We start from the raw sequence: 18,397 nt of genomic DNA, 5'->3' as shown, positions 1-18,397 counted from the left end.
AGGCTACTTTCACACTAGCGGCAGGGGACTCCGGCGGGTGAACAGCCTGTCGGATTCGTCCTGCCGCTATTTCACGTGTGCCCCCGGACTGCCACTCCGTCCCCATTGACTATAATAGGGGTGGGGGGCGGAGTTCCGGCGGCGCACGGCGAGAAGCAATCGGACTAACAGTACTGCATGCAGTAATTTTAGTCCGACTGCCTCTCGCCGTGCGCCGCCGGAACTCCGCCCCCATTATAGTCAATAAGGACGGAGTGGCAGTCCGGGGGCACACGTGAATTTGCGGCAGGACGGATCCGACAGGCTGTTCACCCGCCGCAACAGCCTGCCGGAGTCCCCTGCCGCTAATGTGAAAGTAGGACATTTACACTGAGAACTGTAAAACCCTTTGGTCTAAATGACTTCATCTCCTATACATGTTTCATTTAAAAAGAGATATTCCGTTGAATTATGAAGTTGGACGTCCCAATGTTATGGATATGAAGTGGATGTATACCCCAGTGGCTTTCCGGTTGATTTGTCACTGGTTGCTAATGGTGATTCCACACATAAACTGATGGGATTATATGATTGAATTAGACCATCCCGCATATATCCCTTTAAAGGGTTTCTACCACCAGAAATACCGTTATGTAACTGACTGACAGCGATGCGCTAATGTCAGCACTACATATGAGAGCGGCAAGGATCCTGATCAGTCTGAAAAATGCATTGCAATACCAGATCCGTTTTTCCGGTGTCATCAGATTTATTTTTTTCTCATTTTTAAAGGTCTGCGCATGCGCAGACCGGAAGGACGGATCCGGCATTCCGGTATTTTGAATGCCGGATCCAGCACTAATACATTCCTGTGGAAAAAAAATGCTGGATCCGGCATTCAGGCAAGTCTTCAGTTTTTTTCGCCGGAGATAAAACCGTAGCATGCTACGGTTTTCTCTTTTGCCTGATCAGTCAAAACGACTGAACTGAAGACATCCTGATGCAAACTGAACGGATTACTCTCCATTCAGAATGCATGGGGATATGCCTGATCAGTTCTTTTCCGGTATAGAGCCCCTAGGACGGAACTTAATGCTGAAAAAGAAAAACGCAGTGTGAAAGTAGCCTTATAGGGTAGAGCTCTACAAACATAGCTCTCGTCTGCACCAAATCCATCCCACCTCGCTATCTACATATGTTGCTGGTGTGACAAACTATCTAGCTGCAACTAAGTGTATAGCTGTTTCAAAAAGTGTATCCAGCGCACCTTGAGCAACTATTACAGAGTGCTTGGATATCTTGGCAGGGTATTACATAAACCCTGACATATCCAGCTAAACACACTGTGGAGGACTAGGCTGTACCCATACAATTGGGGTGGGAGCCACTCCTCCAGACTTAAGGCTACTTTCACACTTGCGTTTGGAGTGGATCCTTCTGATGTCTGCACAGACGGATCCTCTCCTATAATGCAAACGTTGGGATCCGTTCAGAACGGATCCGTCTGCATTATAGTTCAGAAAAAATTCTAAGTGTGAAAGTTGTTCAGACGGATCCGTCCAGACTTTACATTGAAAGTCAATGGGGGACGGATCCATTTGAAATTGCACCATATTGTGTCATCTTCAAACGGATCCGTCCACATTGACTTACATTGTAAGTCTGGAGGAATCCGTTTCGCTCCGCGCGGCCAGGCGGACACCCGAACGCTGCAAGCTGCGTTCGGATGTCCGCCTGCTGAGCGGAGCGGAGGCTGAACGCTGCCAGACTGAGGCATTCTGAGCGGATCCGCGTCCACTCAGAATGCATTGGGGCCGCTTGTGAGAGCCTTCAAACGGAGCTAACAAGCGGAGCCCCGAACGCAAGTGTGAAAGTAGCCTTTAGCCTGATGAGTTTTTCATGTGGTGGGTCGCCACTATTTTAATAAAGATAACAATAAAGTTATTTTAAGCGTTTATTCAGGCAGTAAAATCATAAAATAGACATACATACGCAAACAATTCCTTTTATAGTTAATCCTAATGTGAAAGTACCCTAAGGATTTCCTACAGTCCAAGGGGGAAATTTATCAAACTGGTGTAAAGTAGAACCGGCTTAGTTGCCCCTAGCAACCAATCAGATTCCACCTTTCATTTTTCACATGGTCACTGGGATGTCGGTTCTAGGAGGCTGCTGCTGGGTCTGTCTAGACCCGGTGTTCTGCCAAATCTCTATACCTTGCCAAAAGTCTATACCGGAAGTGATGGGCCGCACCGGAAGTGACGAGATCGCCAAGGAATCAGCTGGAGGAGGGTGTGCACTTCATACACCGCGCGTGCGCACTTAGGGGTATAGAGATTTTGCAGCGCAAAATGTTGCATCAGATCTCCCTACCCCTGAGTGCGCAGGCGCCCACAATTCATCAGTTGCAGTTCATCTTTACCGCAGAGCTGAGTGCTGGAAACCGAGCTCACCACATAGTAGAGCTAAACTGCAACTGATGCGCTGCAAAATCTCTATACCCCTAAGTGCGCACGCGCGGTGTATGAAGTACTTCTATCGCGGCGCTGCAATAATTCTTTGCTAAGCCGGTGGATGGTGTGCTTGTCCAGCGCCGTGCACACCCTCCTCCAGCTGATTCCTTGGCAATCTTGTCACTTCCGGCGCGGCTGCGTCACTTCCGGTATAGACTTTTGGCAAGGTATAGACTTTTGGCAGAACACCGGCACATCCCTAAGGCCTGCTTTATATGAGTGATGCAAAACTCTTCCTTGTGCTAAAAACGGATAATTTTCCATCCGAGTAGAATCGGTATTGTCTGTTACATTTTTCTATCCGTCCGTCATTATGTCAGCCATTTTTCATGTCTGTCAAAATGAATCAAAGAACGCACGTCCAGCGTTTCCTAGCAACTATCTGCGAAAAAAGGAACAGGCACAAATCAGCATGAATTTTTTTTTTTTTTTTTTTACAGACCCATTGATTTGAATAGGCGAGGCTTGCTTAAAAATTGGGTGAATGCTGTGATCGTCCCTACACAGACTGGTGGCCCGTGAAGAAAATCGGACATCTGAATTGGTCAATTGAATTTAATGTGTCATTGTAGGATATGCCACCAATGTCAGATAGGTGCTGGTCCCAGTACAGATCCCTGTGGTACCCCATTACTCCCATTAGAGATCCTTGTGGTACACCACTGCTCCCAGTACTAATTCCTGTCATACCTCATTGCTCACCCAGTACAGATCCCTCTGGTATTCCATTTTTCCCAGTAGAGATCCCTGTGATACACAACTGCTCCCAGTACAGATCCCTGTGGTACATGACTGCTGTATTTGGGCAATTTCGAGTATATACCATTTACAATGACTCATTTTCATACAGTCAGGATATATTGGGACATTGACACAATTCTAAACATTTTGGGCTCTATACACCACCACAATGGATTTGAAATGAAACAAACACGATGGGCTTTAACTGCAGACCGTCAGCTTTAATTTGAGGGTATTTACATCCAAATCAGGTGAACGGTGCAGGAATTACAACAGTTTGCATATGTGCCTCCCACTTGTTGAGGAACCAAAAGTAATGGGACAGAATAATAATCATAAATCAAACTTTCATTTTTTAATACTTGGTTGCAAATCCTTTGCAGTCAGTTACAGCCTGAAGTCTGGAAAGCATAGACATCACCAGACGCTGGGTTTCATCCCTGGTGATGCTCTGCCAGGCCTCTACTGCAACTGTCTTCAGTTCCTGCTTGTTCTTTGGGCATTTTCCCTTCAGTTTTGTCTTCAGCGAGTGAAATGCATGCTCAATCGGATTCAGGTCAGGTGATTGACTTGGCCATTGCATAACATTCCACTTCTTTTCCTTAAAAAACTCTTTGGTTGCTTTTGCAGTATGCTTTGGGTCATTGTCCATCTGCACTGTGAAGCGCTGTCCAATGAGTTCTGAAGCATTTGGCTGAATATGAGCGGATAATATTGCCCGAAACACTTCAGAATTCATCCTGCTGCTTTTGTCAGAAGTCACATCATCAATAAATACAAGAGAACCAGTTCCATTGGCAGCCATACATGTCCACGCCATCACACTACCACCACCATGCTTCACTGATGAGGTGGTATGCTTAGGATCATGAGCAGTTCCTTTTCTTCTCCATACTCTTCTCTTCCCATCACTCTGGTACAAGTTGATCTTGGTCTCATCTGTCCATAGGATGTTGTTCCAGAACTGTGAAGGCTTTTTTAGATGTCGTTTGGCAAACTCTAATCTGGCCTTCCTGTTTTTGAGGCTCACCAATGGTTTCCATCTAGTGGTGAACCCTCTGTATTCACAATGGTGAAGTCTTCTCTTGATTGTTGACTTTGACACACATACACCTACCTCCTGGAGAGTGTTCTTGATCTGGACAACTGTTGTGAAGGGTGTTTTCTTCACCAGGGAAAGAATTCTTCGGTCATCCACCACAGTTGTTTTCCGTGGTCTTCCGGGTCTTTTGGTGTTGCTGAGCTCACCGATGCGTTCCTTCTTTTTAAGAATGTTCCAAACAGTTGTTTTGGCCACGCCTAATGTTTTTGCTATCTCTCTGATGGGTTTGTATTGTTTTTTCAGCCTAATGATGGTTTGCTTCACTGATAGTGACAGCTCTTTGGATCTCATCTTGAGAGTTGACAGCAACAGATTCCAAATGCAAATAGCAGACTTGAAATGAACTCTGGACCTTTTATCTACTCATTGTAATTGGGATAACGAGGGAATAACACACACCTGGCCATGGAACAGCTGAGAAGCCAATTGTCCCATTACTTTTGGTCCCTTAACAAGTGGGAGGCACATATGCAAACTGTTGTAATTCCTGCACCGTTCACCTGGTTTGGATGTAAATACCCTCAAAGTAAAACTGACAGTCTGCAGGTAAAGCACATCTTGTTCGTTTCATTTCAAATCCATTGTGGTGGTGTATAGAGCCAAAAATGTTACAATTGTGTCGATGTCCCAATATTTATGGACCGGACTGTATACAAAACATTTTTGTCCTTTCCAGTTATCGGGAATAAATACTAATTCCTGATAATTGCTCCTGTAAAGGAGCCACTGTTCATCCTGTTGGTTGATCACATGTTTCTTTTGCCGCCTAAAATCATTTGTCGGCAGCACATCACCCTGTGTAAATGGGGTCTGCTGCCAACAACATGCAAAGTGAATGGAGGACGAACAATCGTTATAATGATCATTCGTACCCAGTGGCGACTCTAGGAACAATATATAAGGGGGGCACAAAGATACCACAGTCAGAAATGGGGGGGCAAAAACAAAATAAGTATATATAAATAAGATTACAAAATACCAGAGAATTGCGGTATGCAGGGATACATTTATAATAAAACAATTTACTTACAAAAGAAGCCATTCAGTCGTCTGCTGTGCCGTCCTCTGCTCGCTTCCACGGATTCTTTCCCCTTCTTTCTGTCTCTCGTCAGTGCGCAGGCGTACTGTTATGGTGGATCTGTGGATGACACTTATTATGCCTCTCATTAGCCCCCATATCAGCCCTTATGCCTCATTAGCCCCCATTATAAGCCATTATGCCTCATTAGCCCACATTATGCCTTTTATTAGCCCCCATATGCCTCATTAGCTCCCATTATGTCGCTAATTAGCCCCCATTATGCCTCTTATTAGCGCCCATATGCCTCATTAGCCCCCATATGCCTCTAATAGTCTAATTAGCCCCCATTGTGTCTAATTAGCCCTCATTATAAGCCCTTATGCCTCATTAGCCCCCATTATTCCTCTTATTAGCCGCCATTATGCCTCTTATCACCCCCATATCAGCCCCCATGCCTCTCATTAGCCCCCATATCAGCCCTTATGCCTCATTAGCCCCCATTATAAGCCATTATGCCTAATTAGCCTTCATTATGTCTCTAATTAGCCCCCATTATCCCTCTTATTAGTGCCCATATGCCTCATTAGCCCCATATGCCTCTTTAGCCCCCATTATGCCTCCTATTAGTGCCCATATGCCTCTTATTAGCGCCCATATGCCTAATTAGCCCCCATTATAAGCCATTATGCCTCATTAGCCCACATTATGCCTCTTATTAGCTCCCATTATGTCTCTAATTAGCCTCCATATGCCTCTAATAATCTAATTAGCCCCCATTTTGTCTCAAATTAGCCCCCATGATGCCTCTCATTAGCCCTCATATGCCTCATTAGCCTCCATTATGCATCATTAGCCCCCATATGCCTCATTAGCCCCCATATGCCTCTAATTAGCCCCCATATGCCTCCAATTAGCCCCCATATGCCTCCAATTAGCCCCCATTATGCCTCTCATGATTAGCCCCTATTATGCCCCCAGCAGCCACATTTTTTATAAAATAAAAAAACACTTACCTCTCCTGCTCCTGGACGCCGCCTGCAATTTTCTCTCTCCTCCCTCAGTCGACTGTGCTCTGAACTGGCGCGCACAGCGTGAGGTCACAGAGCGCCCTCACGCTGTGCGCAGCCCTGCACAGCCGACAGCCGAGGACCAGGAAGTGGTAAGTACAGAGCGTTCACCGCTTCCTGGTCCTTCGGTACTAATGAGCGCTTCCAAAATGGAAGCGCTCATTAGTATTCACCGGCCTGCTTTGGGGGGAATCAGCGGGGGGCTCCTGGGGGGGCAAAGAATAACATAGGAGGGGCAATTTCCCCCCCTCACCCCCCTGTAGCGACGCCACTATTCGTACCCCTTTCATTTTGCACACAGCCATGTGAAAGTCACATTTAATCCGGTGCTAATTGACTTGTATATTATCGATCTGTTCTTGTTTTTGCACCATCACCCATGTAAGAGCGCCCTTTGGGCCCTTGCACACGACTGTATGCCCTATGTCCTGGAGCGGCATTGATCATGCGCACGGGAGCACACAGCATCATAGATTAAACATCACATTGGGCCGCCCGCAGGGCTATTGTCCTGCACTCATATTGTCCTGCACAATAGTCCCGCGGGCGGCCCGATGTGCACATCATCACTGTAATCTATGATGCTGTGCGCTCCCATGCGCATGATCAATGCCGCTACGGGAGATATGGCCGCTCACAAACTGTATGTCTCGCAGTGCATACGGTCGTGTGCAAGGGCCCTTAGTCTAATCTTTTTTCCCAAAAATCTGAAGCCTGCAAGAGTTCACAGGATCTGGCCTAGTCAGATAACGCCGTTCACCGCCAGATTACATTGACTATAATGGGATCCGGCTGCATGAGTGCTGGGTTTTGGACTGACAAAAAACAGCGGGTTTTTGTCTATCCGAAACCTGGCACTCATGCCGGATCCCATTCTAGTCAATAGGATCCAGTGGTGAATGGCGGTATCTTACAAGGCTGGATACACTGAATTCCAGCAGGTGTGAACCTACCCCTAAGGTCCAATACGGACGTGTTCCTTTCAACACATGGTACTAAAATTGTATGACTTTCTAGGTTGTCACACCTAGGCTGTCATGCAGTACTGTAGATCAAGCAAGGGGAAAGCAGGGACTGTGCATTTCTGTGAAGCCAGGTGACTCTGTGACTAAATGATAGCTCCATCGCTGGCTGACGTAGGGGAGAAAGCACAGAATAAGAGTTGTCAGGACAGCTGATTTTTCCATAATTTGTAAATCTGCTCTCGTGAATAGTCTCACGCTCTAATGACATCCAGCATGTTCTCTCGTTTTCTAAATGACGCATACTTCAGAGCTGTTAATGATGATACAGCTCATTTGTGAGGTGCTTGACGATGAGAGCGAGCGCGGTACTCGACAATCAATTCAATTCTTATCCCACGGTGCGAGAGGAGCTCTGATTATACCTCTCCATTATGAGGCACTCGGAGCAGGTTTACACGCCTGTGTAGTGTCATCACATGAGTCATGTCAATATTCATAGCAATGCAAATGATCTAAAGGATGACATACATTATAAAGCTAGGACAACTGGGTGTTAGGCATCATGTCCTACTGCTCTAGTTATGGTTGCACCACCTAGAGCACAGGTTGTGGTGGGACTTTGCTATACCTTTTCGTTTACCCCTTTATCAATATGAGATTGAGGGGTTTCAACATCCAGCACCGCCACTGATCGGCTGTTTGAAGAGGCTGTGGCGCTCTGGTGGGCACTGTGGCCTTCTCACGGCTTACCAAGCACAGTGCCGTACATTGTATAGTGTCTTAGTATTGCAGCCCGGGCCCATTCACTTCTATGGGACTGCAACCAATGAACGCGACGTCACTGGTCTAGAAAAAGGCCACAGCACTCGCCGGAGCCTCGCAGCCTTTACAAACATGATGATTGGCACATGTGCTAGAAGTTGGACCTTCACTGATCAGATATCAATGACCTATACTGAACATAGACCATCAATACTGACAGGCTCGGACTGGCCCACAGGGTTACAGGTGAATCCCCGGTGGGCCCCTAGTCTCCCACCCCCTGCACAAGTGGAACATAACACAGTAGACTTACTGCACTACATACATATATTCAGTGTACAGCACCTCAGCCAGCCTATGTTCATGTAAAAAAATTATAGATTATTAAAGAAACTCCCCAGTTTATTATTATAGACACGATCAGAGCTGAGAAAATTGCCAGTGTCTTCTTCTCCCCAGGACCTACCTTCTCAAAGTTGCTGCAGGGACCCCCATATTCAATCATCTGGTAGCATCTTGCCATGGGCGTCCGCAAGGGGGGGCAAGTGCCTCCCCCCCTGGAAAAGTGCCCCCCCCCCCCCTGGAATCTGTGAATTGAGTTCTGCCTCTGCTCTGCAACACTGGCGGATCCAGGGGGGGGCAACGGGGCAATTGCCACACCCCCCCCCCCCCCCCCCGAGCTGCTCGGCGGCAGGGCACAGGGAGATGTGGAAGCGTTCATCTCTATAGTCATCTGTATCGCCGTCCTCAGGACAGCGATACAGATGACTGTGCTGAGGCAGGGGAGGGAGAGGCGTGTCCCTTTCCCTTCCTCTGATAGGCTGCAGGCACTAGGCCAGCAGCCTATCAGAGGCCGGCGCAGGCGGCGCAATGACGTCATCGCGCCGCCTGAGCCGTACAGCGCAGGACACAGGCCGGAAGAGGCCTGCATCGCATCGCTACCAAGGAGGTAAGTATAAGTGTTTCTTTTTTTTTGTGTACAATACTGGTGGCTACTGGCACATAATGGGGGTCTCTGGCTACTGGCACATAATGGGGGTCTCTGGCTACTGGCACATAATGGGGTCTCTGGCTACTGGCACATAATGGGGGGCTCTGGCTACTGGCACATAATGGGGGGCTCTGGCTACTGGCACATAATGGGGGGCTCTGGCTACTGGCACATAATCGGGGGCTCTGGCTACTGGCACATAATGGGGGGCTCTGGCTACTGGCACATAATGGGGGGCTGTCATTACTGGCACATAATGGGGGGCTGTCATTACTGGCACATAATGGGGGGCTGTCATTACTGGCACATAATGGGGGGCTGTCATTACTGGCACATAATGGGGGGCTGTCATTACTGGCACATGATGGGGGGCTGTTATTACTGGCACATGATGGGGGGGCTGTTATTACTGGCACATGATGGGGGGCTGTTATTACTGGCACATGATGGGGGGCTGTTATTACTGGCACATGATGGGGGGGCTGTTATTACTGGAATATTATTGGGGGCACTATAGGGGCATCTACTGAGGCCACAAAGAAGGGGTGTTTTATATGGGGGGCTCTGTACAGTAGAATTTCATACTGGGACACATTATGGTGGGTACTATGAGGAAGGGGGGAGAGTACTATGGGGTCATCTATGGGGGGCACTAAGAAGGAGTATTTTATACTTGCAAATTATGGGGGACACTGAGGGCATCTACTGGGGCACTATATATGGGCATTTTATACTGGTACATTATGGGGGGCACTAGGAGGAAGGAGGGAAAGGAGCACTATCACATTATAAGGAGAATTATTTCTACTGGGGGGGCATTATGGTGGGCTTTATTACTCCCCCATGGTATGACCCCCTAGTAGCAGCACCAGCCTCTCCCTGCTGTGCTATCCCTCTGCCCCTTCTCCAAATCCTTATTATGAAATCTCTTCATTAGGATAAAACACAAAATCAGCTCTGCCGAGCCCCCGGCCAAAGTGGTGAAGTGGCGTCCGAGATCCCCAAGGACCAAGCCAAGTAATTGTAAGTTTTCATGTGAAATATGTTTATGTTATACACATATAGCCTACACTGTGCCCCACAATATACAGTATACCTCTACGCTGTGCCACACAATATACAGTATACCGCTACACTGTGCCACACAATATACAGTATACCTCTACACTGTGCCACACAATATACAGTATACCGCTACACTGTGCTACACAATGTACAGTATACCTCTATACTGTGCCCCACAATATACAGTATACCTCTACACTGTGCCACACAATATACAGTATACCTCTACACTGTGCCACACAATATACAGTATACCTCTACACTGTGCCACACAATATACAGTATACCTCTACACTGTGCCACACAATATACAGTATACCTCTACACTTTGCTACACAATATACAGTATACCTCTACACTGTGCCCCAAAATATACAGTATACCTCTACACTGTGCCACACAATATACAGTATACCTCTACACTGTGCTACCCAATATACAGTATACCTCTACACTGTGCCACACAATATACAGTATACCTCTACACTGTGCCACACAATATACAGTATACCTCTACACTGTGCCACACAATATACAGTATACCGCTACACTGTGCTACACAATGTACAGTATACCTCTACACTGTGCCCCACAATATACAGTATACCTCTACACTGTGCCACACAATATACAGTATACCTCTACACTGTGCTACCCAATATACAGTATACCACTACACTGTGCTACACAAGGTACAGTATACCTCTACACTGTGCCACACAATATACAGTATACCTCTACACTGTGCTACCCAATATACAGTATACCACTACACTGTGCCCCACAATATACAGTATACCTCTACACTGTGCCACACAATATACAGTATACCTCTACACTGTGCCACACAATATACAGTATACCTCTACACTGTGCCCCACAATATACAGTATACCTCTGCACTGTGCTACACAATATACAGTATACCTCTACACTGTGCCCCACAATATACAGTATACCTCTACACTGTGCCACACAATATACAGTATACCGCTACACTGTGCTACCCAATATACAGTATACCTCTACACTGTGCCCCACAATATACAGTATACCTCTACACTGTGCCACACAATATACAGTATACCTCTACACTGTGCTACACAATATACCTCTACACTGTGCTACACAATATACAGTATACCTCTACACTGTGCCCCACAATATACAGTATACCTCTACACTGTGCCACACAATATACAGTATACCTCTACCCTGTGCCTCACAATATACAGTATACCTCTACACTGTGCCACACAATATACAGTATACCTCTACACTGTGCTACACAATATACAGTATACCGCTACACTGTGCCTCACAATATACAGTATACCGCTACACTGTGCCTCACAATATACAGTATACATCTACACTGTGCCCCACAATATACAGTATACCTCTACACTGTGCCACACAATATACAGTATACCTCTACACTGTGCCACACAATATACAGTATACCTCTACACTGTGCCACACAATATACAGTATACCTCTACACTGTGCCACACAATATACAGTATACCTCTACACTGTGCCACACAATATACAGTATACCTCTACACTTTGCTACACAATATACAGTATACCTCTACACTGTGCCCCAAAATATACAGTATACCTCTACACTGTGCCACACAATATACAGTATACCTCTACACTGTGCTACCCAATATACAGTATACCTCTACACTGTGCCACACAATATACAGTATACCTCTACACTGTGCCACACAATATACAGTATACCTCTACACTGTGCCACACAATATACAGTATACCGCTACACTGTGCTACACAATGTACAGTATACCTCTACACTGTGCCCCACAATATACAGTATACCTCTACACTGTGCCACACAATATACAGTATACCTCTACACTGTGCTACCCAATATACAGTATACCACTACACTGTGCTACACAAGGTACAGTATACCTCTACACTGTGCCACACAATATACAGTATACCTCTACACTGTGCTACCCAATATACAGTATACCACTACACTGTGCCCCACAATATACAATATACCTCTACACTGTGCCACACAATATACAGTATACCTCTACACTGTGCCACACAATATACAGTATACCTCTACACTGTGCCCCACAATATACAGTATACCTCTACACTGTGCTACACAATATACAGTATACCTCTACACTGTGCCCCACAATATACAGTATACCTCTACACTGTGCCACACAATATACAGTATACCGCTACACTGTGCTACCCAATATACAGTATACCTCTACACTGTGCCCCACAATATACAGTATACCTCTACACTGTGCCACACAATATACAGTATACCTCTACACTGTGCTACACAATATACCTCTACACTGTGCTACACAATATACAGTATACCTCTACACTGTGCCCCACAATATACAGTATACCTCTACACTGTGCCACACAATATACAGTATACCTCTACCCTGTGCCTCACAATATACAGTATACCTCTACACTGTGCCACACAATATACAGTATACCTCTACACTGTGCTACACAATATACAGTATACCGCTACACTGTGCCTCACAATATACAGTATACCGCTACACTGTGCCTCACAATATACAGTATACATCTACACTGTGCCCCACAATATACAGTATACCTCTACACTGTGCCACACAATATACAGTATACCTCTACACTGTGCCACACAATATACAGTATACCTCTACACTGTGCCACACAATATACAGTATACCTCTACACTGTGCCACACAATATACAGTATACCTCTACACTGTGCTACCCAATATACAGTATACCACTACACTGTGCTACACAAGGTACAGTATACCTCTACACTGTGCCACACAATATACAGTATACCTCTACACTGTGCTACCCAATATACAGTATACCACTACACTGTGCCCCACAATATACAATATACCTCTACACTGTGCCACACAATATACAGTATACCTCTACACTGTGCCACACAATATACAGTATACCTCTACACTGTGCCCCACAATATACAGTATACCTCTGCACTGTGCTACACAATATACAGTATACCTCTACACTGTGCCCCACAATATACAGTATACCTCTACACTGTGCCACACAATATACAGTATACCGCTACACTGTGCTACCCAATATACAGTATACCTCTACACTGTGCCCCACAATATACAGTATACCTCTACACTGTGCCACACAATATACAGTATACCTCTACACTGTGCTACACAATATACCTCTACACTGTGCTACACAATATACAGTATACCTCTACACTGTGCCACACAATATACAGTATACCTCTACCCTGTGCCTCACAATATACAGTATACCTCTACACTGTGCCACACAATATACAGTATACCTCTACACTGTGCTACACAATATACAGTATACCGCTACACTGTGCCTCACAATATACAGTATACCGCTACACTGTGCCTCACAATATACAGTATACATCTACACTGTGCCCCACAATATACAGTATACCGCTACACTGTGCCGCACAATATACAGTATACCTCTACACTGTGTAGTCTGTTCTATAAGCACCATTGTTTTGTGGCGGCGGACAGAAAATAATCTGGAAGTGCCCCTCCCGAGACCAGGCTCTGGATCCGCCACTGCACAGCTCATGCGTTATTATACTTTGTGATAATGAATTTACACCTCCCCTTCATTACATTCTCAGAAACAAGCAGAGCATTTTGGACCGACACTGAATACTGAGCTCCCAGAAAACTCTTTAAGCTATTTTCCTAAAATTTTGGACAACCTTTTGTATAAATCAAATACATACACAGTACGTCTTATATTATAACCGATAATGGACTAAACAAATGTTCTACAGCGTATGTGGAAGACACAGTTGCTTTGAGTGAAGAGAGATGGCGGAAGAGACTCATTTACGTAGTAAAGGGATTCTGAATTGAATGGGAGCAGCTCAAAGCTGTGTAGTTCCGGCACCGCACAGCTGATGAGTGGGGGTGCCAGGAATTAGGACCCTACCGATATTGATGATCTGTCCTAAGAACAGGCTATCGATAGTTAAAGGGGTTATCCAACCCCTATAATGCCCCATCTAATGCCCGGGCCTCTCGTATAGGTTGTACTTACCCCGCACCCCGGCAATCGCAACGCTCCTGATGCAACTACCTTGCTCCAGAAAAGTGGCTTTAAAAAAGTGGCAAGATGTACGTTTGATGAATGGGTCCACATCCGATTCAAAAAAATTGTGGATCGGATCCGGACAGAAACTACGGCCGTGTTCATCAGCCCTAAGTGTCTGGCCCATAACAGTCCTCTTTTTTTTTTTTTTCTTTTATGGATCATACAGATCATAAAAGAAGGTTAGGTAGGGATCTGACATCTGGGATCCTCACCATTGCTAAGAATTAAGGACCCCAGATTCCGGTTTTTGTATGGAGAGCAGGATGAGCAGGCCCCTTCTGAGAAATTAATGGAAGTGATGCAAACAGAGTGTATGTGTGAATGAGAACATGTGTTTGAGGCTCCTTGTTCTCATCAGTAGTGGTGGTCACTAGGGTCGAGCGAATTTGTGTTTTACAAGTTTGAGTTTGGGTTTTATTACAATTCCGTTATGGCCTGCAGCACTTGAAGAGTTAATTTGGCATTGTGGAGATTCGCCATATTCGTTTCAAGATGGCGCTGCATCTTCATGCTAGAAGACAAAGGAACCCAGAAACGCCCTCCCAGGAGCGCGAAAATGAGGAATACGCCCCCCAGAAGCGGGAAAATATGACTACACCCCCTCAGGAAAAGCGCAAAGATATCGAATACGCCCCTTCAAAAGCGGGAAACTTGGGGGACGCCATCTATGTTCTTATCTATGATCAGCCCAGAGGTGATAAAGGCTCCACCCTCTGTGCCCCTCCTTTAGTGTTAGCAATCAGCGTGTGCCGGAGCACAGTGAAGATGGCCTATCCGCGACCAAGATGGAATGCCATGGCCATTGATGGGGAGGACGTATACCCCGAACAGCCTATGGAGATCCGGGTCTCCCAGCTAATACAGAGACGCGGACCCTCAGCTCTTGCTGCCCGACAGGAGGTCGTGGATACCCCTGCACACCCCGTCCCTGCTGCATCGACTATACCGGAGATGCCTGAGATGACCGATGAAGTCCCGGTTCCTGATAGCGGTGTTCCAGACCTGGTAATCGAGTACCAGGAGGCCGTGGATCCCTCCGCCGTGTACAGTGCACCCGCGGAAGGCGACGAACCTGCTCAGATGGACGTAGACGCCGTACCCATTCCCACGGAGGCCGTCGCTGACGTCACCTCACCAGCAGAGAGAAGGCCTACTAACCAGATGGCGCCCGGACCCCAGGAGGAACAGCCAAGGACACCGGAACCGGCCGCCCGGCCACGACATCAGGTAGGAGCTACCCCGCTGGCATGTTGTGTGCTATTTTAACCGTTCTTTCCAGGTTGCCATTGTTTGTCCTCATCCAGATGGTCATGTCAGTAAGGACTCCCCCCATCAGCACTTTAACCCCTTACATCTAAGTTGAAAGTTTTATCCCCTTTCTCAGGTTACCTGATAGCCTGCTGCTATTTTATGTCATTTTAACCCTTTGGATTACAATTGACTCTTTTGCCCTGTGGATTGCAAAGGAACTTTTATCAGATTCCAGAGGATTCTGCAACTTTAAGCACTTCCAGGAATACGGACTCAAGTTATTGTTGAGCCTATCCTTGCACTTATAAAATTTGCACTATTTTATAAAATGTTTGCAACATAAAAGCTTGCACTTCATTGTCATGCTATTTAATAATTTATGCCATTGTAACCAGTTTACGTGTTATGTAACGTTAAAGTATCCTGCCCATTGTGTGTATTATCTCTCCAGATGCCACAATGTGAATTTATGCACTATTCCAAATGATTGCACTTAACCATTGCACTTAACAAAAATTGTAGCAACTTACTAAAGTGTGCCTTTTCACAGCTCTTGTTCTCTCCCCCTTTATACGGACTGTCTATATACGGACGTTGTACACCAATGGCCTACACCCGGTGATGTATACCCATAGGTACCCAGGGTAGGACCAAATGGTAAGTCCTGACAGGTCCAGGTTATTTCACAGGTACCCCTGCTGCTTCGGGAATCGTTAGAAGCCCTAGGCTGCTCCTTCCCGCTTGTTTTATGTTCCGGATTGTTCCCATCCGGAGGTGTCTCATTTCCAGGAGATCCATGGGAACGTACTGCCCTCCTCCTGTGACTTGCCAGAAGATACGGAGACGATAAATGCCTCCCCTTCTGAGCGTTTGCCTAAGGTAAGGCGCCTCAAACCTTAGAGCCGTAATTTAGCTTCATCTTAGACATCATAGTGATCGTGCTATAAGCAAAATTTCTTCAGGCTATGATGCAGGGAAGGGAATACAGGATAAAGCCACCCTTTCATTTGCGGGCATTCCATTACATAATGGTGGGATTACGGAGTAAAGACCCCCCCATGCTTTCTTTGGTGTTTAAAGGATCCAGAACATACAAAGTCAGTCAGTAAAGGTTTTTCTTTGTGCAGTTATAGGTTACCTGGTTATACCAAGAGAAGGAAACTGTGTGTTGGACACCTTACTCTAGCGGGCAGGAAGCTCGAGGAAACCGTTAAATGTTTTGTCTTTGTATGTCATTATATGTAATACATGCAGCACTTTGTATTAATTGGGTACCTAGAGCTATTCCTCACCGCCTAATATACGCCGAGGACGGCTTCACTTAAAGTAAGCGGGTATGTAACATCCCAGAGTATGTCACTAAAACTCTGTCACCCAGCTTCATGATGTTAAAGTGTAGATGTGTTGTCATCTTGTGTATCCTGACATTGTATTTATATTGTATGCCATTTCTATGTCTGTATTGAATGTATTTGCTGTAATTCCAAATGTACACCAGCAGGTGGCAGCAATATGTAGACAGAATAAGGCCAGTTAGTATATCTAGACCGGAATAGACTTTTCCAGGCTAGCTTCCCCCTATCTGAGGAGGAGTGGAATGTTCTCACACCCTACTTCAGAGGGAGGATAGAAAGTTATAGGCAGTGTACCAGCCACCCCCTGTTGGGGTAGGCTGTGTGAAGAGGAGCTCCCAGAAAAACAGAGATCCTAACCAAGGATTCAGGCCTTTGCTGAGGCCCAAAGCAACATTCCCAGCCTGAGTTCCTTACCTCAGCTGGATGACAAAGAAAGCAGCAACTTCAGAACAATCAGATCTCCAGGAAGAAACCACCATTCTCTGCGAGCAGTCCTGTAAGTACAGATTCCAGAACAAGGAGAAGATAAGTACCTCCATAGCTAGTCAGGCCCAAACAAAGCAGACCATAGACAGAGCAGAAGACAGATACCTGCCAGATTCTTAAAGGCGTATGTACTAGATGCAGAATATATATATAATTACTGCCACATATTGCCAATACCTGCTGGGACCCAAGACTCATTGCTGTAATATTGTATGGATCTAGAGCTGCATAAGATAACCTCAAGTAAAGACAAGTTGGACCCTATTCTCTGTGTGGAATTCCATCATTCCTCCATTACTCCTATTTACAACACTCAATTTGTTGCATGTGAGCCAGGATACAGGAGTCCAGCCGTACTACAGGTGGGAGACACCGTTGACACAATACAGAGACAATATCCCCCTCTGGCATTCCTAACCTAGTACATGAGCTATACCATCTTAAAGGGCCCTTTTACAGTACCTGCGCAAGCTGCAACTGGCGTCACAAACTTAGTTACACCTAAATCTGACCCACTGCATAGCAGCCCCAAAGACCCAGTGTCCTGCTCATTGCACTTGTAGAAGGGATCCAGCAGGGTTTGCCACCCAGTAATCAGAACTGGTTAGAATGTGTTCAACTCGGCGGTCATTGAGCAGGCACTGCAGCATATAGTCACTCATGTGTGCCAGGCTGCCTAGAGGCAACTACAAGCTGTCCTCTGTGGGAGGTGTATCGTCTGTGTCCTCTGTAGCCCCCCAGTCACGCTCCATTGATGCCCATAAGCTGCTTTGGGTGCCACCCTGCTGTGAACACGGTTCCTCCTCCTCATCATCCTCCTCTTCCTCATCCTGCAGAACTGTGCCCTGGCTAGACAGTTCTGTACCTGGCCTCTGTAGGTGGAGGAACCCACCCTCCGAGCCACTTGGAAATGACTGACC

The sequence above is a fragment of the Bufo bufo genome, chromosome 2, assembly GCF_905171765.1.
Source record: "Bufo bufo chromosome 2, aBufBuf1.1, whole genome shotgun sequence".
Lineage (NCBI taxonomy): Eukaryota > Metazoa > Chordata > Amphibia > Anura > Bufonidae > Bufo > Bufo bufo.
This window is presented reverse-complemented; position numbering follows the sequence as displayed.